This window comes from Cyclopterus lumpus, chromosome 2, assembly GCF_009769545.1.
Source record: "Cyclopterus lumpus isolate fCycLum1 chromosome 2, fCycLum1.pri, whole genome shotgun sequence".
In the NCBI taxonomy this organism is placed as follows: Eukaryota; Metazoa; Chordata; class Actinopteri; order Perciformes; family Cyclopteridae; genus Cyclopterus; species Cyclopterus lumpus.
In genome coordinates this window covers 6,243,716-6,271,149 of record NC_046967.1, presented here as the reverse complement: position 1 = coordinate 6,271,149, position 27,434 = coordinate 6,243,716, and the positions used below count along the sequence as shown (strand labels likewise).

Genomic DNA, 27,434 nt, shown 5'->3' with positions numbered 1-27,434 from the left:
GAAGTACACATACTTGAGAAGGTTGGGAGCAAAAACAATTCATTTCGAATGCGCCGCAAGCTCTGCGCACCCAATTACCACGAGCTAATGGCTTTCAAAAACTCGCCGTCGAATTTGAAAAAGCATATTGAGGTAAGCTGAAAGTTTGTTATTATCAGTCGATTATTGACAAAATATTGTAGTAACCTAGTAACGTAAATTTGCTATGGCTAGGTGCATGCCAAGGCATGCCATGGTTTGTGACAGGACTTGTTACACTGGAGCCCAAAGTGGGGCCCCCTGAAATAAAGCAAATGGAAGGAGATAAACAGCACCCAAATCTGCCGGACCAGCCGATAATCGTGTTGGGGCAAATGCTGGGCGTGATTGCAGCGATGCAGCGGGACCAGGCGGAGGCAAACCGCCAGTTCCTGGGGGCGCTCAAGGTCCAGACGGAGATGCAGAGTACGCCCTCGAGCAGCTCGCCGCCCGGACAGCTGCAGCGCCGTCGATGCAGAACCCCTCCACCTGTGCAGGGGTAACTTTGCACAAAATGATGGCGGCCGACGACGGGCAATCTTTTCTGGAGACATTTGAGGTGACGGCGGAGGCGTGCGGCTGGCCAGCGGCGGAGTGGGCGGTCCGTGCCCTGCCTCTTCTCACCGGTGAGGCGCAGACAGCGGCCCTGGGGCTGCCTCCGACAGCTCGACACAATTACGCGGATGTGCGTAAAGCCGTCATGGATCGGCTGGGACTGACCCTTAAACTACGCGCACCAGCTGAAGGACGACGCCACCAGATGGCTACAGCATGGGGGCACAGGGTGGGGCACAGGGTGGGGCGCAGGCGACAGTGGAGAAGGTCGTTTTGGAGCAGTTCATGGATGGGCTGCCGGCCAGAACATCAGAGTGGGTCTGCTGTCACGGCCCCACGTCGCTGGAGGCCGCCATCACGCTGGCGGAGGATCACGCTGGCGGAGGATCACCTGGCGGTTCATCCCTGCGGTCAGGGGTCAGTGGCGGTGCACGGGCTCCAGCCCGACCGACGCAGTTCCTGACGCGGCGCACGCCGGCCCCACGGTCAGCACCCCTCCCTCGGTTCCCCAATCCTCTGACCTAAGCAAACGCCGGCACCCTTCCCAACCCACAGGGGGTCCCTCAATTGCCAAGGCACTTGACGTCCTTCAGGGAGAAACCAGTGTGCAGATGGGATGGTTGGTCCCAACCATAACTCTGCTAAGGACCAAGCTCCAGCACCTTCACGTCGCCTCCAAGTTCTAGAAGCCTTTGATTACGGCACTTCAAAAACGCTTCGGAGAGATGCTTAGCCGCAGCCATTCTAGTTCCCAAATTTAAGACCTGCTGGACAAGTGACAGAAATATCCTCAAACTTGGTAAGTGTCTCACTTCTCAACTTCCCCTCAGTATGTGTAATTTCTATGGAGACAGTGAAATTACATTTAATGACACACACACACACACACACACACACAATCCAATACACAATTACAATAATGTCATATGGTCTAAATTATCCTGATTATGTTTTTTTTATTCCACAGGCCTTGACTATATTAGAAGCCACTTGGACTGTCAGGCTGAGAATCACGTCATTGAGGGCTCCCAATCATCTGAGAAAGAGGACTTCTTTTCCTCCTTGAAGAAGACCGGCCCTCTTGAAACGACCCAGCAGTTGGATATGTACCTGGGGTGCCCAGGAGGAGACACAGTAGATTTACTGAAGTCCTTCCCAGCTCTGTGCCAGCTTTCACTTAAGTTTAATACGGCACTCCCTGCCTCAGCAGCCTGTGAAAGACTGTTTAGTGTTGCAGGGCTCATCTTCAGGCCAAGAATAGCATGCATTGGCTCAAACAACTTTGAGAACCTGCTGCTTTTGCGGCTGAACAAAGCCTATTGGTAGTGTTGTTGTACATACGGGATTGAGTCCAAAGGTCACAAGGTCTCTTCCAATAAAGGTTATTGATAACATTCCACTGAAGTTTGACTCTTTGCACTATTACAATACTTATAGGCAACTAGTTATCATGTCTTCCGCTCCATGAAACGCATGTTAATGCTCAGTAGTACACAAATGGTACTTTAATGTATTTGCATTGTAATAAAATTTGATAATTTTCAATGGGCATATATGCAGCTGAAACAGGTAGCCGAGTGCATCCCACATTTTTCAACATAACATTTGAATACAACATTAGTCATTATGGCCTTTAGAAAAATTATTGTTTTGGGGCGAGGTGGGGTAGTGCACTATAGGCCCCCGAGAAGCGGCTTAAGAGTGTGTCCTTAATACTTTTACTTAAGTAAAAAGCTTGAGTTGATACTTCTACTTTTACAGAAGTATTTTGTTTGAACCCTAGTATCTATACTTATACTTGAGTAATGAATGTGAATACTTTTGACACCTCTGTTTAAATGTGCTATAGAAATAACCTTGCTACTGCTATACTGTTAATGCCAATTACTTCTCTAATTGTTTTAGGGTATTCAGGCTCCGCCATTATGTTTGGTGACTCCCACATAAAGCCTCCTGTTGTGCTAACCTTATGCTGCGTTCACACCAAACTCGCGTGAGTTCGTGCCTTAGAGGGGGCGTGGCTTATCTCCGTGGCTTTACTCCGTGGCTTTACTCCGTGGAAACAGTTATCATTTCCGCCATCCACCACGGAAGAAATAACCACTAGTTCTGATTTAAACTTGTTGTGGACATCCCACAAACGTCGGAACATCTACCACCCTCGTGTTTGGGTTCATAACATCACCCGTAGGCTCACACAGCTCGGGGAATTTCACCGACTACGTCTCGATAACTTCCGCTTCCAGCGCTACTAGAGTAACAGCAGCCAGGCGGGCGGAGCGTCTCAACGCTGATTGGCTTTCGCAACTCAGCGTCGGCCGTATTTTATCGCCAACGTTGAAATATTCGCGATGCGCCATTCGCCGCCTGGTGAAAATTCGCGTCATTTGCAACCATTCGCGGCTGTGCATTGACTTTACATGGGATCTACTCTAAATCTAAAATTTGCAACACCTTTGGTGTGACCGCAGCATTAGAAGCCGTTTGCTAACGACGTACGGCTAAAGGTTTACGGGCGGAAATCACACTTGTGATCTTTGGTTCTGCATTATCTGTAAAATGTTTATTTTGTGTTAGCAAAAGAAATGATTTGCTTTTGATAGTCTGTAGATTGCAGCGCTGGAAAAGTAACTCCCTGGCTTTGCTAAAGTTTTTTTCATTTGGCTAAATGATCAACTTCCGGCTTTCTGCACACCCACGGGGACGTATGGAAAGCGACGGCGTTAAAAGTCCCTGGCTTTGCAGTCATAACTGGAGACAATACGATGCTAGTTTCAAACTCTGCATCCAAATGGAGACGCAAACGGCACACGGGCCATTAAAGAGTGAGCTGTAATGCCGCCCCTCCCCCTGGTACATCAGCATCTTTGGATTTATTATTAGGCGCAACACCTCACTGTATGATGTAGCAGCCGTGCTGATGTGTCCCTGGAGACGCATTGCAATAAAATGAACTGCCATTGTTTTCTCGCACAAGGTTACAAATTGCCTCATCAAAGCCACAACATGGGTCCTCCACCTCTAGCCATTAATCAGTAGGAGAGACGCAGGCGCAACAGAATTTCTTTGCATTTTCCTCAGCTGAGACGAGCATCAGGCAGACAAGTGTTGTTGTTTCCATGCCGCACTGGTGGGAGACAGAAAATGAAGACCTAGTGGCTGTTGTCGAGGCCGGATGCTTTAAAAGCTGGGATGTGGGAGCTGACTTACTCGGCTCGGATGTCGTCATAGTAGGTTTTATTCAAATGCTATATTAGATTTTGTTTCGGGGCTGGGAGCAACAGCAGGTTGATGCTCTGCCAGTGTTGATCGCTGACCCGTGAGTCAAAGACAAAGACACTGAGCTAAGTGTCTCGCATTAGACACGGCCCTATTCTAAAATGACGTTCTGCGATTGAAATCTTGCCACCGCCTTCGCCCTAAATATGGAACAGATCCATAAATGAACAACACCGCTTTGGGAATAAATTAAGACGAGCCGCGGGCTGAATTATAATGACCGTGTTAACCTTTCGCTAACAAAGTTCCCTTGACATTCACTTTAAAAAAAAAAAGGGGGAGCGAGCGAAGAGGACCTCCTGTAATTTCCACTTCCACCCAACTGTTCTTTTTTTATTCATATCCCAGCCTTGTGTTCACAGCATCTTGTTTCTAATTGGGATGAGAGTTGTGAGGATGAGACACTTGGATTTCATTAAATTACCCAAAATGGATTTCATTCCAGACGCCCATGTGCAGCATGATTGGGCTATTTTTGGCCCAGGCATGTGTGAGAGATCTTGAACTCTAATTGTTCGGAGTCGGGGGTACCTTCCTCTGATTGGACCAGACACAGGCCTTCAGTGGACTAAAGAGCTAATGGAATCCCATAATGCAGCATGCATGCAGCAAAAGACTAACTGTTTCAATCCCAGCACGCGCTTTCACTGCAGCAGCGAGAGTTTGTGCAGAGCGTGAGTTATGCAAAAAAGCCTGTGACACAACAGGATTTGAGCGCCGCTGCAGAGAAAAACAAACACGCTATCCCCTCTAGAGTCACGGCCTGTGTGTGGCCAGTTAACCTGAGAACACGACGTTCAGACAGGCAACAAATGACAAACTTCCTGTGCGGCTGGGCTGTCTGAAAACCTAATGGAATGATCACACACACACTCACTGCAGCCTTTTGCCATTTAGCCTCACACTGACTGAAATATCATTACGTCTGATAGTGTCTGGGAGTAAATAAATCCACCCCAGCCTGACAGGGGAATTCACTTAGAGGACGGACCGATCAGCTGGGAGAACGCCGCTGCACCGCACGGTTGTGGGAGGTGTGATCGTCATGACACCTGTCACCTGATGATGCTGGCAGAAGATTCACACACTACTGAGCATTTTAAAAAAGGTGGCCAGTGCCATGTAATCCAGCCCGGCTAACACATAACGACAGCAGCAGCCAAACTTTGTATGCACGCTATGATCTTGTTCCAAATAACACACTGTTTTACAAGCTGGTCACAAGCAAGCGTGACAGCTCTGCAGCCTTTTTTCCAAACACTAAAAACACTTAACCAAAAGGCCTTTGACTTTTTGAATGTTGATAGTTTTGAACATTTTGCGGATGCCTGCCACGTCTTTAAGGTTTTACCTCCCACGAGGAGTCAGTTCATGATGCGGAAGGATAGTAGTGACGGGGAAACGGCAGAAAATAACAGCGGGGACTGAGTTCTACAATAGAGACGAAGAAAGTATGGGCAAGTATTCTCAATCAGGAACAGACTTCCTGTTGACTGAAGAGGGAGCACTATTTACCTGACCTTTACGCATAAACTAGACAGATGGCTTAAAGCAAACCTCAAAAGTAATCATACTACTTGATTTCCTTCTTTTGGATTGTACTGCTTTCATTTTATATACACTGCATACACTATGCATTTTTTTGCATTTTCATTATATTTATTATTTAATTTTTCTTAACTGTAATATGTCCTGCTCAGTGCCGTAACGGAAACACATGAGGCCCCCCTGCAGAATAACCCTGAGAGCCCCCCCCCCCCCCATATGTAAGGGATAATGTATTGTCCGGCGGTCATTATCCAAAGATAAACGAACAGGACCCAAGCTTTTCTTTTGAGGGAAATTTATTCAATCAGAAAAAACAGCTCAAACTAATGTATTCAAACAGAAAAAAAACATATGCTAGGGCCTATCAAACAGCTCAAACAGAACATATGTTACAACAACATAACAAATATGCCTACATATAGTCTATACACCGGTAGGCTACTTTCTACAGGTTTGCATTTGAATACACATGTGCGCGTCTTTTAGCAAATCTGTGTGCAAAGTCTTTAACCACGCTCTTTACATCTAAACTGCGTGCACGTTTATTCTCTATGCTAAGGATGGCCAGACCTGACAGCCTCTCTTGTGACATGGAGCTTCTGAGATATGTTTTGATCAGTTTTAGCTTGGAAAATTACCTTTCAGCGCTTGCGACAGTCACGGGTATAGTCAGAAATAATTTGATGGCCGTGGCTACATCAGGCACACTTGATAGTATGGAGTTGTGTTTTATTATTAGCGTGTTTGCTAAATCATAAATTGAGCCATTTTTTATTTCCCTGATGGCGAACTCTAACGCCTGTCTTAAGGCAAGCACCTGGTCTGGGAAGTCTGCAGATAAGTCATCAGAGTATTGCTCAGCAAGGGCACTCGCTGACTGGTACATATCATTGTCTGACTTTGACAGGAGTTCTCGTGGGCATAGAAACCCAAACCTCCTTGCCACCTCTTGCATTCCACTGAACCTACGGGTCACCTGTGTAATGGCTATGTCTACAGTCTGGTAAAACACTGACACTTTAAAGTGTTCCTCGGGATCCAGCAGCCTCTCATCCTCGCATAACTCATCGAAATGCCTCTTGGTGCGCCTGGCGCGTTTTTGAAGAAATGTGGGAGAAATGCCCCAAGACTGGGCAAGATCTTGGGCACTTTCTTTAAGGCTTTGAAACTCCCCTCTGAGTGCAGCAAGGCTCTGCGATACACCGGCTAGATATTCGCTTGCCTGCAAAATATCCACATTCTGTTTCTGTAGGCTCTGTGAAACAACATTTACAGTTTCGAGAAGTTTACCCTGTATAACTGTTTGGAGGACAAACTCGAAATTCTCCATGCTGTGTTTGAGTCCCTCAGCCTCAGCACACTCTTCCTATTTGTTGGACAACAGACATATTTTCGTCAGTGCTTTTATCACGTCTTTAAAGCGAAAGCAGAGAGAGCGCACAGCATCATGCCGAGTATGATGCGTCGGGCATAGCCGTTTAAGTGTAGGCCCTGCTTTGAACTCTGTCTCCAGGAGTTCCCATCTTTTGATGCTACCACTGAAAAAAACATATAGTTTTTGTACAGAATCATAGAATTCTTTTACCTTCGTTACATTTTGGCATGCATCGTTCAGGACAAGGTTTAAATTGTGAGAAGCGCAGTGAATATAGATGGCGTTACTTTCTCTGTCTGAGATGCGTTTTTGTAGCCCGGAGTACACCCCACTCATTGTGGCTGCACCATCATATCCCTGTCCTCGACATTTATTGACAGAAATACCCTTCTTCTCTAAAAGGCCAACTATGTCTTTCTCCAAACCAGATGCGCTTTGATCATGTACTGCATGGAAACCCGTAAAGCTTTCATGTATTTTGACCTCTAACGGAGTGTCATTTTCATCTTTTGAAATTGTTACATAGCGCAGCACCTGGCTGAGTTGATCTACTTTGGAAATGTCTTGAGTTGTGTCTATTATTACCGAATAAAATTCTGCGTCGTGGACCTCTTTCACTATCTTGTTTTGAACCTTCTGTGCCATAATAGAAATAATTTCATTTTGAATTTGTGGGCTTAAGTATTTTGTTTTACTTTCGCTGGAAATTAACCTCTGTAATATAGGGTCATATCTGCCGAGAAGTTCTATAACGGATAAAAAGTTTCCGTTATTGATTTCTCCTAGTTTCTCACGATCTGCACGGAATGCAACATTGCATGATGCAAGTGTCAACGTAACATCAACAATTCTTGTTAATACCCGACCAAAAGTTGACTTTCTTTTTATATTCAGCGGAAATCTGCTCATCAATACTTTGATGTCCTTGCCATGTGTCATACACGACACAAGCTGCCATATGTGAGCGAGTGTGTTCGTGCTCTTTTATTTTTCTAGACAGTCCTTGCCAATCATTTATTCCCGTAGTCCAGGCACTGTTATGGCATGCAGATCTTCTCTCACCAAAAAGCCAACAGGGCTCACAATATACTCTGTCAATTTTGGGGGAGTAACACAGCCATTTGCGTTGTATCTTGGTTCCTTTTTTTGACACTATGATAAAAATCTTTAGAAAAACATCTCCCCTTTTTATCTTTAGGATACGGACCTTCAAATTTACATGGTCCCTGCCTTAAAATGAACTTTTTCATGTCAGCATCAGCAATATCCACCGGGAAATGTGCCCGGTCACCAGGGTAAAGTGTAGTATTAGAAGTTTCATCTGACTCTGTCGCACGGCTACCCGAGGCCTCCTCACGGCTGCCTGGCTCCTCACTGCAGCCTGACTTCGCTGGACTTGCAGAACCTTGGCGCACGCCTGGCTCTCCCTTATCCTCTGTCACAGAATATGATTTAAGTGTCAACGGTGAATGGGACTTTTATTTTGACGGCCATAGGTTTAATAAGGTTAATGTATTTTCAAGCACAACACATAGACAGAGCAGTACAGCTGTCAAAGTATAACGTTAGCTACGTGGTAATGTTAGCTATAGCAAACAGTACAATACCTGTCTCTTCTGGCAGATGAATGCATCCTTCACCAGCTGGTCGAAAAAGACTTGTAATTTTGGGAAGTTTGGCATTTAATTCAGAAATTTTCTGTTTTGAATGCCGCTTTTGGGCACCACTTTTAAATGTGTGTTTAATTTTTCCTCAAGAGAAATTTCCTCGTAGTTCTCCCAGAATACACCGTGGCCCAACTGTGTTCACACCAAACGCACGCGTCTGGATCCCATGTAAAGTCAACTACAGACTCGTTTGACGCAAATTCGCGTCGGGTGGCGCGATAGACGCGAATCGGGCGGCGCGAATTTTTCGCCCGAGTTGAAATATTTCAACTTTGGCATCGGGCGATAGCCAATCAGCGTTGAGATGCTCCGCCCGTCACTGTCCTGCCGTTGTTAGATCAGAAAACAATGGGAGGACATCGTAGCGGTTTGCGGACCCCCCAAGCTCTTTAATACAGCTACAGGTTAGCCTGAAGTAGCGCTGGAAGCGGCAGTCATCCAGACGCAGTTCCTGGAGAAGACGGTGAAATTCACCGAGCTGTGTGCGGCGATGGGTGATGTTATGAACCCAAATACGAGGGCGTCTGGTGTTCTGACGTTTGTTGTATTTCCACAACAAGTATAGAGTAAAAATAGTGGCTATTTATTTCATGGCGGACAGCGGTAGTTATAACTGTTTTTACGGAGACAAGCCACGGAGATAAACCACGCACCCTTTTCACGTCTAAACGAGCATGTGCATTGACTTTGGGATCTGTTCGCGCGTTTGGTGTGAACACAGTTTTAAATACTTTTTTTTTTATTGTGTAGCTTTATATGAGAGAGACAACTTTGAGGGATATCTTAATGTTATTACGTAATGTAATATTATTTATTTATTACATTATTCGGCCCAGAATTCGGCAGCCATCATCGGCCAGAGTCGATGATGGCTGCCGATAAACCGGTTGCCATGTCTCAGACAGAATCTGCCCGAGCTCCGTAACAGCTACACCTGGGCCAGACATGGCAACAGTGAAATGTGCCAAAGATGGCTCACATTTGGCCGCATCGAGCCGGAACACAGCCGAGTCAGCCAACACTTAGCCGCAATACGGCCGAGTCCGCTGGCTAGTGTTGGATTAAAAAATAAATAAATTGCCACGCAAGGCCCCCCCGCGGTGTGGGGGCTGCGGGGGTGATCTCTACGGGCCTGGTCCTGCTCTTCTATTTTATTGGATTGTATATATTGTGCATTTTTTCATACTTAATATTAATATTTTATGTTTACTCTGTAACCTTGCTTGCTGCTGCTACAACCAACTTTCTATCTATCTATCTGATAGCCCATTTTGCTACGTACGTTAGGACCAGTTAGCCAGATGCACCAGTCGGCTCAGGGGAGTGGACGGCGATGTCTTGCTGGGTCAAAGAGGGATGATAAGCAACTCTCTGCTCTTAAATGATTTACGAAAGCATGTGATGTGAAGCTACCGTACACATATACAGTGTACACTGATCCACTGCTGTCAACATGTGAGCCTTCATCTGGACGAGAAGTCTTGTACCAGCCGCGTGAAAACAAACCTGACGGGCGGCGTTGTTGATGATGAAGGGGTACTCAAGTCATATGAGAGGGCCGTGGGGGAACGTCTTCAAAAAGGTTGGGAACCACCAAGCTGGACAACCAATCAAACAGAAGGAAAAAGTGGACAATAAGTGGACTGGTTGGCAAATACTTCATTACAAAAACAATGAGATCAGCTTCAGTTTGAGACAATGTTGACTTGCAGTGTGGCTTTATCTCTGAATCCTCAAAAGCCGTCTTTGCTAAAACCGAGAGGGGCAGAACTCGGTCAAATATGTTAACACACTGTGCTTCACCACCCCCCCAAAAAAAGAAGCCCAAAAGATTCTTTCTTTGAACCACAGCCTCTAGATCCTGGCTGCCAATCCAGCCACAATCCCTCTCACATTGAGAGCTTTCCCGCCCCTCCACTAAGAAAAAAGAAAAGACGAAGAACAATTGCTGTTGCACAGTGGGCTCTCTGAAGATACGTCCAGGCTTGATTGCTGTCCGTCGCTCCTAATCACGGCTTCACACTTGTAGCCCGTGGAAGCTGTTAAGCTCTATTAAGCAACGGTGCTGGGAAATCAGCCATGGGGAGGGAGAATAATTCCACCTCAATAAACACGGAGAAATGCAAGGGTATCGCTCTGGAGTGATTACAACACATCGTGCACAGCCTTGAAAAACTCACAGGGAGATGGGGGGGGGGGCATTACTTATTAAGAGTGAACGATTCATGTTGTTTGAGCTCGACGTCTGCAACGCCAGCCTTATTTGTGGCGACTGTCAGATAATGTTTTTTATCAGCTTGATCAACATGTCAAGAAAATGTCACTTCAATAGAATCCTCAAAGCAGTCCTGACACTGGGGGGGGAACCAATATGGTGACAAACATTAGCTGCAGCCGCCTTAAGCTGGGGCTTTTTATTGCTGCTGAGAGAGTTGCAGTGTAAAGAGTATTATGGAGCAGACTGGAGATTATGCCGCTAATCTGTACCGACAACCGCGCTGTCATTGATTATTAAAGGCCCAATCCATAATCCAGAAGCACGCGGAGGGGACGCCGGTGCAGCCGAAAGAGCCTCTGTGAGCGTTTGGTCATTCGCTGTCAGTAGTCAGTGTCTGCAAGTCAGTGATGTAGACTTTGTGGCCTGGAAGAATGCAGCGCTGTGATGTGGTGTAATAAACAGCAAACGGCGTTTAATTACATCCTTTAATAAAGGCAATATCTTAAAGACTGACGTCCGACTCTTGTGGTTGCTCTTCACAATGGATATACACCTGCATATGGTCGATATGACAATATGTCAAATGTCATACCTGTGAGCAAGCATGGGAACACTAGGCCAAATGCAGAGAAATCTCTCATTAATGACAACTTAGTGGTCATAATATCCAATAAACAGATAACTACTCGCCTAACTCCAGCCGGATACTTTATTATTTATTTTTGATTCTAATTAAGTAGTCTTGATCACAATGTGTGTACTTTTCACAGGATGCAGTCACAAACGTTACATGTGTCTTGAGTTTAAAATGAAGGTATAGATGTGCTAGCAATTCAGGCTGCAACGGCTGTGACCCGAGATAAAACAGTTTTTTTGTCATGTGACGAGGAACGACCAATCGGACGGTTTAAAGGTTAGAAAATCAAGACATAACAAGACACTGCGAGGGGATTCACAGTGCTGGAAATGTTTGTTTTAGTTCAGTCAGCGAGGCTTAACGCTAAATTACAGCAACTTCATCATGTTCGTTGCAACGCACAGGTGTCGGTTGCTGAGCAACAGCGGGAGCAATAGGGGCGCAACCCATGCTGTCACAATAACAGGCCTGTGTCATATGAGGAAAAGGTTGATAACCCTAAACTCACACTTTCATTTTATGCATTTAATGCTTTTTTGTATTTATTTTGTCATTGACCAATTATGCACATTGTTGTCAGATGCCCAAAATCATGAAAAAGTCAAATATGATGTAATGAAACTTGTGAATGAATAGTGTAAATTTAAATATTATTAGCTACTTACTTATTCTACTTTACTTTAATTCACTACATGTTACAATCGCATCAAATGCCATAATTAATGAATGATGATGATCATGATGCATATGAAATTATTTAGACCCCCATAGCTGTCTCCTACCTCTGTCAAAAGCCTCATACAGAAATTTACAATATTTACCGCATTGTAAATATATTTTTATATTAACGGAAAATAAAGCTCATTTAGATCTAGTTAAGAAAAAATTACATTTAAAAAGAAAAGAAAAAAGGAGAACACTGATTCTCATGAAATGACATTTATTCACGTTATAATGACGAAACTCTTCTACGATGGATTCTCCTTTAAAAAGCTGCAGATGGAGGAGGAGGAGATGCCGGTCCCATTTAATTTCAGGCTACTTTTCACTCGCCTATTTTATTATGACACAAGCCTATCATTTGGCTGGAACGCGAGGCACCTCTGGGTGCCAAAGTCTGAAGGCTGGCATCCGCCTTTGCTCCCCTGACACCTCTAACATTGGCGTCCAGTCCGTCCTTTTTCATTTTCCTCCATTAATCTCCCAGCCTGGTAATTCAGTTTTCATTTGTTCCTCATCTCGCAGGCCTGTTGAATGCCAAGCCCACGTTGCAATCTTGTCGAGGCTCGTGCCAGACGTATTCTACTTCACCGACGGGAAGCCGGGGGGAGAGATTAGCTAACCGCAATTACAGGAGAACAGCGGAAGGGGAGGATTCTCTGCGTTTGCCGTGCATCATGGCTAACACAGGCTAGTGTCTGCGCACCTGGGCTGTCCCTCCCGGGCTCCCGTACTTCACTCAATTAGTGAAGATCCTTTATTGCACCTGTGCATCCCCGTTCACCAGACTGTGCATTCCCTATCCCCCAAGAAGATGGCAGACATCCAACAGCATAGCAAAGACGGCCCTTTCATCGTCGTCTCCTGCTTTTTTTCATTTATTTTGTATCTCTCGCCCCGTCTCCCTTTCTCCCTGCCTCTCAGATATTTCGACTGTAAACAATTCTCAAAAATAGATACTTTGAATGGTACTCGCAGCACCTCGGAGAGCACAAACTCTCAGGGTGACACTTTCTGTGAATCTTACGATGGGTGACTGGGTTGAAAGCTACTTCAATTGACTGCCAGTCTCATTTTGAAAAGGATTGTCATTTTAATATTTCTGTCCTAAAAATAATCCCTGTTGACCCCTGCAATCAGTGTATTAAAAGCAGTCTTATTTTTTATTTTTTCGTCTACAGATGACGGACTGACTGCCAAATAGAGGTTGGTATCTCACAAACTACAGATAACACAAGCAGAGCGCTTCACATTCACTGCACACCCTGCAGCACAAAGCCAGAGGGGGATTTATGGACAAGGGAGATAACTTACAGTTACACTAGAAGGTGTGTAAGTCCCCTTTGTGCTCCCCATAAAAATAAAATGCACACACCCCCTAGTTTGTTTTGTGCATTATTGTTGTTGGAGGATTGATATCAGAAGCAGGTATAAGAAAATAAGAAAATAATTCCAGGGTTGTGGAGCTGCAGGTAATCACTATTGTGTTCATATTATGACTCTTGCTCATAAAAAATGTTTTTGCATGGATAAATAACAACTGATAATTCTTGTGTTACGTGCATATTTTACTGGCATACTGTTTCTTGATTAGTTACCTTACATACTTGATAGATTTTCCACTGGCGGAAACCTTCTTCATTAATGACATACTGTAAGATATAGGTTAACACTGTGCTTATTTTCTCTGTGTATTGCAAGAGTCACAGTTAATTCATATTTAAGTCCACAGGATATCACCTGGCTTCTTACCAAGCTTTAAAAGACAGGACATTTTCTAAATCAGACTAAGGACAGTTCCACAAGTGTTTTATACCCATGGGCCGTTATAATGAGGAACCAACACCACAGTAAAAAGTGTTGTACAGCTCCATAAAACCGCAGGTGACAGTTAACTCATGAGCGAGGTAAGAAAGGATAAACAAGCCACAATAAACACAAAACAAAAATGTAGAAAAAGAATTGAAAAGTGCCAATAATAAAGCAGGAGTCAATAAAATAAAAGAGTGAGAGTAAAAAAAGGGAATATAAAATGGCTTTTGCATGAAATTTGTAATACAAGAAAAATATAATTTAGCACATCCAGTGGGGTTCCAGAGCTGCTGATCCCAATGTGTCAACACTCCTTAGTACTGACCATAAGCTTAGAAACTGCAAATAGTAATTACAAAGACAAAGAGGTCCCTGGTTTAAATGGACGTTCTGGTCGCAAATAAAACCACCTTGAGCAGCCACCACCAAACGGCGGACCGTGGCAGGTCTACCTGCTAATGCCATTCGACCGCTACAGCTCATCCAGAATGCAGCTGCTCGACTGGTCTTTAACATCCCGAAATTTACCCACACTACTCCGCTCCTCCGCGACCTTTACTGGTTACCGGTAGCCGCCGGCATCCGCTTCAAAACATTGGTACTTGCGTACCGTGCTGTGAACAGATCGGGTCCAGTCTACATCCAGGACATGGTCAAACCGTACACCCCACACTCAACAAAGTCACAACTGTTTGCTGTCCTGGCTCCTCATTGGTGGAACGAGCTCCCCATTGACATCAGGACAGCAGAAAGTCTCTACATCTTCCGTCGCAAACTAAAAACACATCTTTTTTCGACTATACCTTGAATAGGGAAGGCAGCGCCGTAGTCGTACTTTAGTAGAAACTTAAATGGCTCTTACTGATATCACTTTGTAGTTTAACTTTATTTATTGAAGAAATTGTACTTTCTCGATTCTTGTTGTTCAGAGTTGGTTTATTGCACTTATTGTAAGTCGCTTTGGATAAAAGCGTCAGCTAAATGACATGTAATGTAATGTAATTTACATTAATGATACATTAATGAGAATAGTTAACAATTGTCACAGAGCGTGGTTTTCTGTGACTGTCGCTGCTAGAGACCACAGACTCTGAGCATGAACTGATCTGCTGCTTCCTGTTTTAAAAAAAACTAAATATAATATTGCTCCAGAGATGTCCTGGCCTGCACATAATACAAATTATCATTCCCTCTAATCATGTCGTAATTGCAACATCAGTCAAAATAATGGAAATAAGAAAAAAAAATCAGAATTGTTCATCTCCCACCACAAGTACCGAAATTATTAGGTAGTTAGTCTGACCAACTACAACAGAGAACAATCTGTACAGAATTTTTTTAAAAATTGTGTCACAAGCCAGGCTCAGAAATTAAATAGTTCCTTAAATTAACAATGAGCAGGAGATTATTAATCCATTGGTAGCATTTTTGCATTTGAGAAATTAGTAATTATGACTCTAAAATTAGTTAGGATTTTTCAACAATGGAGAGAACGTGAGGCTAGCATTTGAGAAAATATCCTTGAGGACCCTTGTTGAGATCACGTAAGCCATACAGATTTCATTATACTGCAGGCTGGCTGGCATGGGCCAAACATTAAGTCTAATTGTCACAAATTAATTATCGTCGTATCAGTAATTATCAAGCACTTCCACATCCAAATCCATTTCACGACATTTCAGGATATACAACGTATGAATCTACACTGAAAAAAATGATTCGGACCCCTTGTAGATATTACTTGATTTAATCAAGGTCATTTCACTGATTTTAATATGTTAGTGAATCCTACTTCTTTTTTAATTAATCATAACTCATACTTCCATTGTTTACGAAAAGCTCATTTCCTTCATTTAAAGGTAACATGAAAAAATTATGTACATTTTAATTCCCACATTCAATTTCCACATCTGCTCCATGTGCGTCCACAAGCCCCGCCCCCTTTCCCTCCTCTCGGCGCGAATTTCTTCCATTTTGAAAGCTGTGCCATATCTCCTGCTGTCGGGTTCCCAAAGCGCTCCGTTTTCAGTAAGTACACATTTTAAATTCATTGCTGTGTTGTATTTTTACTTCAACAGGATTTAGTTTTAGTTACCAAGAAAAGTAGTTAGCTAACGTTAAGGCTGTCTGCTGTGTCTTACCTAATGAGGCCTACTGCTGCTAACGTTAGCTCAATGTTGCCTACCATTAAGGCTAGGTTAAGCTTTGTAGAATAATTTAAGTGAAAATAATTATCTAACTAGATGCTGCTATCAAGATAAATGCGTGATGCACCACATGCTTTTCTTGGTTGACTTTCTTGTAAGTTTGTGGCCACCAGAAGTCGAACCTAACCCATGCAAATTGACTAGCTAGCTGTTAGCTAACTAATGTTAATGTACTTTAACTAGCTAATGTCAATAGCTTGTAGCTTAACCTTCCCGGCTTCCTCGGCTTGTAGAAAGGTTAACGTTATGGACCGACTTTAAGTATATTTTTTTAACTTAAACTTATTAGTGTGGTGATATTAGGGGGAACAAAAACTAAAGTTAAACATTGTTTGCTACTCTCTGGTGCCAAATGGATTAATGTTACCGCAGCCATCGTTAGCGTTACCCCCCTCGTGTCGAAGGTAAACAGAACGGGGTCCTAACGTTACGGTAAGGAGGCCAAGCGTGAGTTGTCATTCTTGCAAAACGAAACAACACGGAGTCCCGCGTCGCTCTGCTCAACTCTTTTCGGTGCGAGTATCTTTTCACTTTGTGGTAGCTTTTCCTCGGTTATACACTAATGAGCCAGCGTTAGCTTAAACATGTAAAGGTAGCTCTGAAAGCATGGAGGAAATGAAACGTGTAAGCTGCAGCTGCTCTGTAGAGGAGGCAAGCATGGTTGATATATGACCAAAGTCTGAAATTAACTAAGGTAGCTTGCCCACAGTATTTTGTCTGGTAATAATTCAGAATTGACAGTAATCATCAAAATATATATATTTTATTTATTTTTTATTCCAAGACATTGTACAGGGGGTTATACTTCACCTATTTTGTAAATAATGATGATTGATTTAAGAAACCTTTCTGCCTTTTGTTGGTCATTTCTATAGTAATAATGAGGCTTTATTTAAATCTAAAATGAGTTTTTTGGGATCTGATTTGAGTCGTCGACAAATTTACAATTCGTGAATATTTTTGTTGCAGTTTTTTTCTATCTGATGTTGGTGTGACGTGGAACAGGGCCTAACTCCTTGGGGACCTCGTATTGTTTTGGTAAGTACATTTAACAAACACACTTTTCACAGGTATGCTGACCCCAGCAGTACTGCTCAGGATCAATATTCTGTAACGGTGTGGTACCAATGGCCTAACTCTTTGTATTCTGTTGTTTTGTTTTTTTGATAGAAGTTACATGCTGACTTCCAACGCATTACAACCATCCCACTGGAATCTACCTTCATGACACAGTTAGAGCCATTTTGCCCAACTGACGTCTATCTTCCAGACGAAGGGTGGAGTTGCTGGCCAAAAACTAGCTAAACATCTAAAGATCCTGCAAGAGGTAAATATGTATACCAATTGTCATACTGTTGAGCTACTTTATGAAATGTGCCTGTCTACTACCATTAGAGCTCCATTTGCCTCACTACAGCCTGGATTATTTTTAAGGTGCACATTTACTCAAGGAAATCCGATGCCATGGCATACAGGTTAGACAAGCAGGAAAGAGAGCAGCACCTGCCTTGAGCAAGGCCAGCAGGTCAGACTGTGGTTGTATAATTCTCTAACTGTCTTTAGTTAAAGATGGCAGTTCATTTACACACAGTTGTGGCTAAGTTCCTCCTGTGTGCATTTCCTTGACCAGACACTGACCCCCAAGTTGTTCCAATGGGCGCTTTTCATCTTAAATGAAGAGGTCAAATTTCATGTATATTTGTGATAATTAAAAAAATTAAGTTATATTGTACATTTAGGTTATTAGATCATATAAATATTGTTCAATTTATTGAAATTGTTGTACTTATTTATGTATTTCTTATTATGTAATAATTGTATTGTATGTGTCTTTTACACAGGAGACAAGTGATGTCAACCTTAAATCCTTATGCTGTGTTCACACCAAAAGCGGTGCACATTTTTTGTGTGAGTAGATCTCATGCAAAGTCAATGTACAGACGTGATTTTTCGCCGGGCGGCGCAAAAAATTCGCCAGAGTTGAAATATTTTAACTTTGCGAATATTCGCAACGCTTTTGGTGTGACCGCAGCATAAAGGCTCTTTGCATCCACCTGGGTGAGGATGAGAGACAGCTCGGGTGAGGATGAGGGACAGCTTGTTCGGGAGTATATGGTAAGTCATTTGAATTGATTTGCCAGTCCCATGTTATGTGTTAAGATCATAATGTCACCCACATCAATTTTCAGAAGTTCATGTTATAATTGACAGTAGGTTGAGAATATTCATATGAAAATGAACTGGCTGCACAGTATTGTGAACAGGTACCCTTTTCTAAACATTCCCTGACATCCAATACTTGATCAAAAACAGTGGCTTTGACAAGCTTTGTGGTCTGGAAATGAAATCCAGAACTGTAAAACAACATGCTCGATGAAAAGGCTAAATCTCTTTACATTTTTGTATCTGTTTTATTCAAATGAACCAAACTGTTTAAAAGAAGAAGATACCCTAACTAACTAATATTAGTCCATCTCTTAATCTTATCTGACCTATGGCACTCAGAAAGAAGCTCAGTCATTCCTATGTAAATCTTTAATAACAGCTCACAGATATATTGTTTTATTAAACACTATATATTTGTAGGGATTATTATGCAATGTTGATACAGTAAAGTATACAAATTTCATGAATAGGTTTTTTTTTTTCTCTCTCCTATTTTCTTTAAACATACAGGATATCGAAGGAGATGACATCCTGAGAGACCTGCAAAAGTTGAGCATGGACATATGTCATCAACAAGGAGGAGAAATGGGACATTGTGATGACGTTGAAGGACTAATCATCCTCGACAACTGGATCTGTGGCCCGAGCTTGTGCAAAGATTCTGGGAGTAATCTATGCTCTGAACATGGCTTTCCCCAAAGAGCTAAGATACTACTATGAATTCATTCAGAAAGTGCTCTTTCGAATGCATGGTGAAAATCTTTCCCCCCAAATCCTCGGACTAAAGAACAACATGTATGTATGACTGTAGGAAATCTTCAGCCGCTCTTGTAAACTGGTGCCATTAAAGCATGGCAAAAGAAGAGTACGAGTCGACGTAATTAAAAAAGCACCAGTCAAACATCAAACTAGGGAAACGATGTGGCACACTGAAAATATGATGTTTGTTTCATTTATTCAATCTATTTTATATAACCCAATATCACAAATTACAAATTTGTCTCAGAGGGCTTTACAATCTGTACACACGACATTTATTGATGTGACAGTCTCGGTTATATATTTGTTTACATCCAGTTGTGGAAAAGAATGTGGAAATATGTCATTTCTTGCTGTTTGTTTAATGTAACAATGTGTGGAAGGTTAGTTTCCCCATTGCTCGACAGATCTGTTCTGATGTTTTCATTGTCATAGTTCATTTATAGTGGAGTAGAGGCTGATTGGTATGTGAATTACATTTAGGAATACTTCCAATGTTATGTTTTTTTTATTATTTTTTGCTATGAAAAGCATTGTAAGACGTTTTTTATGCTACACTGTGTTTAAGTGGATGGTGCTATTACATTGTATTTCAATGAGATTAAGTAGTTGTATTAACATGCTGTTTGATTTATTTGAATAAAAGAGTATACTAAGAATGGCTCATAGTATTTAATTTATTGAAACTCAATTTTATTCTGTACAAATTTAAACAATAAACTGATTTACGTGTAAACAAAAAAAATGGTTACAGATATCTAATCCATTTGATTAAACTGAACACAACATTTAGTTGGAATTACTTAATAAATTTGAGTAAACTGAACATGGGTTTAGTTGGAATTACTTAATAAATTTGAGTAAACTGAACATGGGTTTAGTTGAGTTAACTCTACTTAAAATACTTGAGCAGAAATTCTAAATAAAATTAGGCTGAAATTAGTTAAAAATAATTAGTACAATTTACTTAAAAAATATGTCTGGATTTAGATAAAATTGTTGTGTGCAAAAACTTACCTAGAAAAAAATTTAGTAAATTCAACACAACATTTTTTTCAGTGCATATACTGGACATGTTTCCTTCACATGCTCAAAATACTTGCCACTATAATTAGGTTTGTACATTTCAGAAAAACAGAACGGCTAAGCACAATTCCTCTGAGTAGTGTGAAAACAAATGCACAGAACAGCCGCGAAACCTGCTACGACTTAACAAGAAGTTAGGATCACCTGCAGGTCGAGGCTTCTGGGCTGCTCACTGTTAGAAAATACTGCCTGGCCTGTTATTATAAAGTCCTGGCTGTTCTCATCAGCATTCCCTCTGGGGAGCACCTGCTGCCGAGGTGGATGCTCCACAAGTTATTGGATTGCTAATCTCTTCCTGGGAGGCCTTTTCAGCCAGGCGGACAGATGAGGGTGGAAAAGGCAATAAGCCATCTACGAGGATGATAAACTTGAGTAAGACGACAGCAACAGAAGGGAGTAGGGAGGGGACGCAAGTCCATATGCACGACTGAGTTGGGGAAGTATGGCTGTCCAGCTTGCTCGGACACGCCTGCCTCCTGATTTCCTTCTCCGCAGCCGCAGTTATTGCTTTTATTTGAAGACCGCTGCGGATATCTCCCTCAATAGATCATAGCACTTGATAAAGTGATGGGCAGGGAGTGGGTGGGTGGTGGTGGTGGTTGGGGTGATTGGGGAGGTCTGGATCTGGTCTTCCAGCTTCCTACAGACTGAGCTGACCTGAGGTCTTAATGGTGATGAATGCGCAGGAAACAGCAGGCCAACTCTCAAAGATGCAGCGATGAAAGGGCGCAATAACGCAACGTCGTGGGACTCTCCCGCCATGTGTGGGCCAGACATCAAGCACCAATTTAGTCATATTTGGCTAGTGTTCATTCAATGGTAGTTGCAGGCACACCTGGCTGGGATCTGCGCCCCACTGAGTGCACCTTTCCAGTTCAGTTTATTTTGGTATTTTCAATTTCACAGAGTTTTCAGTTTTAAAGCCTATTGTGACTCATCACCTTCTGGGAAAAGTGTTTGCTCAGCATTGGTACAGTGCGATACTGAAGTGTTGGAAATGTTCTTTATTTTTGTTATGAAAATAGTTTACCAAAGTTGCCGGTGGGCAACATGCTGCCTCAGTCCCGAACAAGAGCATTCTTTCTGTCTTTGACACTTCTCTCACTACTGTCTGTTCAAAATAAATAATAAAAATATATGTATCCAATTCGACTGACAAAATGGTATGATTTGACATTCGACACATCTTTATTCGACGATGGAGCTTTTCAACATCGGTGTTGAGCGGAACGACTTCGACGTGTCCTATTTGGTAAGTATGGGGAAAGCGGCGTGCTTGGCTTTGAACCTGCGGGACTATTGTGGCATCTTTAGGCGTCACAGCACATCAAACACATCCCCAATGCAGCGGGGAGTCAGAGCCAGCAGTCCTGCAAACCGCAAAAGTGTGGACTATCATCCTCTGGTTCATTACACGCGGGCTGTTTCTATGTCGGTGTGAAAAGGGGAAGTGTCACAGCAGCAGCAAAGAGACCACGGTGATCGGCCGTCCTGCTTCGTCTCGGAAACAACAGATGAATGTGTCTTATTAAGAGAAATGTGTTTGCTCTCGAGAACACGACAGCAGGGGGGTGATGGAGCAACAATCCCGGGCGGGATTGGGACGCATCCGTGATGACTCTGCAACAAATTCTCTCCACAGCGGATTCTCCAAAGGTCATCGGGTGTCCCCTCGGGGCAGAGACGGACGGCGACGGTGATGAATGAATTAAAAATTATCGGAATGTCATGAGCGGGTAGACGTCTAATCACCATCCGCGTGAGTCTGCGTTTTTTTGTTGTTGCATAAAGCAGCGAAATTAGAAGAAAATATTATCTTTCCAGCGACAGCTTCTGCTGTACCTTTGTTTGGTTGCTTTCCATTGTGGCTTTCACTGTTTTCCTGGGAACCTTCGATATATTGTGTGATTAAATCAGTGTTATTTGGAGATGAATCACTGACTAGATGTAGATAACTAAGATTCATTATAGAGGATGAAAACACCACAATAATCACTAAAAAACCTGAATTGGAGGTAATATCAGGACCATACAAGTAATCACGTCACGATGTTGGCTTCCCACAGTTAATTGATACATGATCAGTTAAATGAACATGATCAACTGCAATATTGAAGTTTAAAGAGTGCTCTGCTGCTTATCAAATGGAGTGCTTTCTGATCTAACAGCAATCTACAAGCGGGAGAGCCAGATGTTTTGGCTTCGCCTTAGGAGAGCCGTCACGGCAGTAGACTGTATAAGAAGTGGACATAGTCACCGTGAGGTTACACATTGTTTTGGTCGACTACAGTTTTGAAGCCTCCAGTTTGGCCATTTGGCCAGCACCTTCGGGGGCTAAGTACAACTAATAAGACATTCTCAACGTTAAAACTGACTTTCATGAACTGAAAACACACTGTGAAAGGGTTCAAGATGAAGATACGGAGGAAATCCAGAGGACCGGTCTCCGATGCAAAGATTTGCACATTCGCAGGACTGGAGCACAACATGGACTGTTTATGTGAAAGTGCAATTATATATTGCCCCTTAAATCGATGAATGATCCTAATGAATAATCGTGAGCTCGATATTAGTAAAAAGAATCGTCATTAAATCGTGCAGGTCTCGGATATGTCATCAAATGCTAAACGGCAAATACATTATTTCTACAAAAACTACTCCCTAAGCCCATAAAATAAAAAGGCGTAGTTGTGAATGCAAGCAAAGTAAATGCATGTCTGCAATGTGGACACACTGAATATTAATGGCCACTCTCGTGTAAGTAAAACCCATAGTGCCTGGAGCTGATTAAATATGAAAAAATCATCCAGAGAATGTAATCAACCGCAATCGTGAAAAATGCATGGGGTTCACATATTAGAGGGGGACACATTGTGCATCTCACCAGAGCACACAGATGCCCGGCCCTGTTCCACGACTGTTTCTTTTCTTTTTTTCTGTGAAGGCAACGAGATAAGACAGACATTCCTGAAGTAATCTGAGCAGATAAAAGGATCTTTAGAGCCGCCGCTTCAGACGAGTCGTTTATCATTTTCAGATCATAGCGTTCATGTTGCAAAGCATGTCTGCAGTCAAAACTCAGCGACTAATGGAGTGCAACGCACTGTATTTAAATCAATACACAACAAATTCACAGGCTTTTCTGGAAAGATGAATGTGCATTGTTTGCCTGGAGTACAAATATAAATAAAAGTTCCCCGAATGCCTGAGAACAAACACGCTTCAAGAAAAGATTATACCAAATGTGTTTTGCCTCTATCTCCATGTCTTCTTGCGTGCTCAAGGGGAAGAATTATTTGTTTTTCTTTTTTTGTTACAACCGTGCCACTGGTGCTATAAATCAAAAGGAAAAAGCTGAGTGCACACACTTCGATATACTGCCAATATTGTTTACCATCATCGGAGTTTTGGCCACATGGGTCTTTGCCATCTACCTGATAATAAAACAGATCGACTTTGTGTTGTTTCGTTTCTGAAGACCATTTTATAATTAATCGTTAGATCTATGAAAAGGTCAGATGGTGAGAAATGCTTTTTTTCAGACTCCAAGGGGATTGTTGCTTGAAATGTTTTTTCTTTTTCTATCCGACCAATAGTCCAAAACCCAAATATATCTAATTGCTATCAAAGTACTCTAAGAAAACCCGCAAATATTTACTTCTAAAAAACTTCTTTGCCTTTTTGCACAAATAAAAAGACTTATACAAATAAAATCTTTGCTCACAAAGGCAAAAGTGGTCAAACTGGAACTAGTGAAATATAAATGTGAAAATACAGAAAAGTGCTGAATAAAATGTCTTCTATTATTAGCATTTGGGGGCTTTACTTTGTGTTATTTGACCTTCTAAGGTTTCCTCACAGCTGTTCCCTGGCAAGAAAATAAATAAATGAGACAACTCTTTGAGAACAGGGTACAAACATTACTGAAACACTCCTTTCCTGTACTTGAGGTCCATAAATGGAAATAAATACACATAAATAAATATAATAGACTTTAACCTTGCAATCTCCAGTGAACAATAAAGAGACTTCCACAAAGGCGAATCATGTCACAAACTTGCTCCTGGATGAAAAAACATTATTCTGAATGCACCTCTGTCAACTGAAATTCGAAAATGATTTAGCCTGTTATGGTTAAAAGGATAATGGGATCCAAAATAAATCAGATTTAGATTGTGACCAAAATCGTTTGGGATCTGGAGATGTACAGAGGGATGTACAGAGAACCAATAGTCCGGTACCAAGTCGATGCCAACTTTTGGAAATGTGACAGTACCTTGTTTTTCGACAGTATGGCAGGTATCGTGGGTACGTGCTGGTTTTTAAGTGTAACAGTGTCTAAAATCTAAAGGGGCGGAGTTAAATCACTAGCTTTGTGAACAACAAATCTGTCCTGAGATCGACAGGATGAGAGCTAGTTGATGTTGGCAACTAAGGGTGTGATGCGACGCAAAGCTCACGGTTCAGTATGTACGTCTGTGTATGCGTTCAAATGTATTCTCACAAAATGTATTTGTCTGCGATCATGTATGCAGATAACATATAATGTATGTTATTTCCACCCTGTATTTACTTCTGCAGCTGTAGCACAGAGACTGTAAAATATTTGGAAGATCAATGAATGCAATCGCAGCTCTACTGAAAATGAAACTCTCAGAAGTACTATAATACCCAATAAACACTTTTTGGCTTGCTTTCTGAGGCCTTCAAAGTTTTCAGGGAGTTATTCATCCTTTTCCAATCATCAATATTGAGAGCTGAACTAAAAAAGCCTGGGTGTGAGCAGTGGCAGTGAATCCCTGTAGCAGCCAAAGCTGGATATTGACCAAAATTAAACTTCTGAGACGTTCCACCAAGTGAACAACTGATTTGTGCTCTAAGTAGCACAAAAAGCTTCAAATGTGCAAATCCAAATTGGAGCTTTACAGCGATCGACCCTGATAAAAGCATCTGTATTTAAGAGATTCACCGATTGATCTGCTGTCGATTGAATGCGGTCAATTTTCAGCTGATAACCAGTGTCTTTTCATGAAAATAGCCACTGTAGAGGACAATTACGAAGTAAAAAGAGGCATTTGACGGTTTACACAGACCTTTACATTATTTTTCTGGACAGTCCGATTAAATTCGTAATCGGCCTAGAACTTTGAAATGGATGCCTCCCTACACTCAGCGTATCGTCCCATGCATACAGTACGGAGGGAGAAGAGATGGACATCAACTTCTCGACTGTTCAGCGAGAACCATCTGTTTGCTCCAGAACTCTATTATTATCTGGGCCTGTCTCATGTGCAGCTATTTCTTTTCTTTTCGCCTTACAGCTGAGAGTGAAGGCGCTTAACAAGACCAACTGGGATGAGATGGAGATAAGATTGCTCCACATTAAATATGCCTCTCCTCAAAATCAATTTGGTTGAAGGAATTTTGAAAAGCAAATGTCCAATCTACATACGGGCCTTGAAGGATAGAGACACTTCACGTGCAACAAACGTACCTGAAAGAATCAGTGCTGGATTTGTTTGTCTAGGCTGAATGGTGTTTGTGCACACTTAATAGTGTGTGTTCTGTAATGAGGCCAAGGAGTCACACTATTCAAATGGGTTAGTCAGGTCCACTGAGGGATGTGTGCTCGTTGAGAGAAGATGCTGATTGAAATCACCCGTGCATACAGCGAGATATTAATATCACCAAACCGAATTACGCCGAAAACCGTACGAAATGTTAAACATACCCCCTGCGAAAATAAAAGTTCACATCTTCCTCCGTGGCAACTGAGGAGCCGAGCTGCAATCTCAGGTATTGCATTAATTTAGCTGAAGAACCAAAAAACAGCTTTTGGACTTCAGGAAAGGGGATTAGTGTGAGGACCGGTGGAGGGGGGAGGTTCATTATGCCTTTCCAATTTTCTCTTCAAATGGAAAGGCACAATGTTACTTTCCGACATGTCTTCCAAACGGTCCCTTTTCTCTAATTGAGAAAAACAGCCTTCTCGATGCGGCGCGGATTTTCACACGGATGCTTGTGAGTGTGTTTCATGAGCCACGAGGGTTTCACACAACCTCTAAAGTCAGAGTGACAAGGTTTCCACGCGGTAGCGGATATAAGGTGGGGAGTAAGTGTGTTCTCAAACAAACAGGCCGTCCTCGTGGGGCAAACAGCCTGTGGAGTTACACAGGGAGACGGCTGAAAGCGTCCTTGTCCTCGTATCCCCCCCCGCTATTTGACCGCTCCGATGAAAACCCCATCCTCTACTTGACCGCGGGGTGGGGTGAGGGGGGTGGGGGAGACATCAGTAGTTGCAGCTGGGCCGGCTTGGCGAACCAGCAAAGTCTCGTCATCAGAACCCAATTCTTTTTTTTTTTTTTTTAACGGACTGGGAGACTACACTCTGCAGTCATCCAATGCCAAGTGTTTGTGACGGTGTGGGGTGATGGGGGGGCTTGCGTGGTGGGAAAGGGAAGGCTACGGTAGCCAACATGCAACCGCAGCTGCTAAAGTAGATAACAGAGATAACAGGCTGCTCTCCCTCCCTCCTACTGGCTATGAGATACGACTACAGCCATGAAGCTGAACCGCTATGACCCCTAGAGCTGCACAGAGGGAACAAAATGCACTTGAGCACTTAAAACAGGACTCCGGCATCAAACTCGGCATTATTGGACAATGTAATCCCCTGGTTGTTTTTATCAGGCCCAGCTGCAGCGGTAAGTGACTCGAGTTATCAACCTGGAATGCACAGGCAACGAGGACCCAGTCATTTCAGATCTTTTCACGCTACGCTACGCTACTTCCGCAAAGCAAAAGGGGGGATCTGCCAGCTGAGCCTTTTTGGATAATATCAGCTTATTACTCCTTAACATTTGTCATTTTTGTAAACAAAAGCAGGAAAATGGATGGACAACATGCCATTTAGTGTCTGTGCTCTCACTGTAACTGTGTGTTTTTGTGTCTAATCCAGTAAATATAGCCAGACATAATGGGCTATTTATGGTTTGGTGCCATGTTGTTGGAGGGTGAAAGAAACACCGTGATCACAGTGTGTTGGACTCATCATATGCAGAACTGGGGATGCACGTGGCTTAAGCTCTGACCAACGAGATTAACGAATGATCCAATAAACTTAGGAACAGGGGGGGGGCAGACATAATCGAGACTTGCTGAGTACCACGGACGAAACGCCCTCTCTGTGTAGCTCTACCAAAACCCCTTCCCCTCAGGGACGGAGGGAGAGCAGCACCGAAAGAGACGGCGACCAGTGTTAGAGGAGCAGCGCAGGTCAGAGCGCATCAATGTAAAGCTGGCGGGCGCCCTCGGAGAAAGAGGAGAATCAAGAGAGAGAATTCCTGCAGCCACAGCGGTCCAAACCTCAAGCCCATATAAAAGATGA

The 27,434-nt window shown here is 42.8% G+C and overlaps 1 protein-coding gene across 4 annotated transcripts in view; it reads right to left on the bottom strand.

Moving 5' to 3' along the window:
* The window catches only part of LOC117740932 (beta-1,3-galactosyltransferase 1-like), a 115,124-nt gene that overhangs the window by 82,657 nt on the left and 5,033 nt on the right, over positions 1-27,434 (bottom strand). Inside the window, exon 2 of one of the 4 annotated variants that reach the window (XM_034547625.1) lies at positions 9,949-10,040. The exons of the other annotated variants lie outside the window; for them this stretch is intronic. The gene's annotated coding sequence lies outside the window, so the exon portion shown is untranslated. The remainder of the gene's footprint in view (positions 1-9,948; positions 10,041-27,434) is intronic. 4 annotated transcript variants of the gene reach the window in all.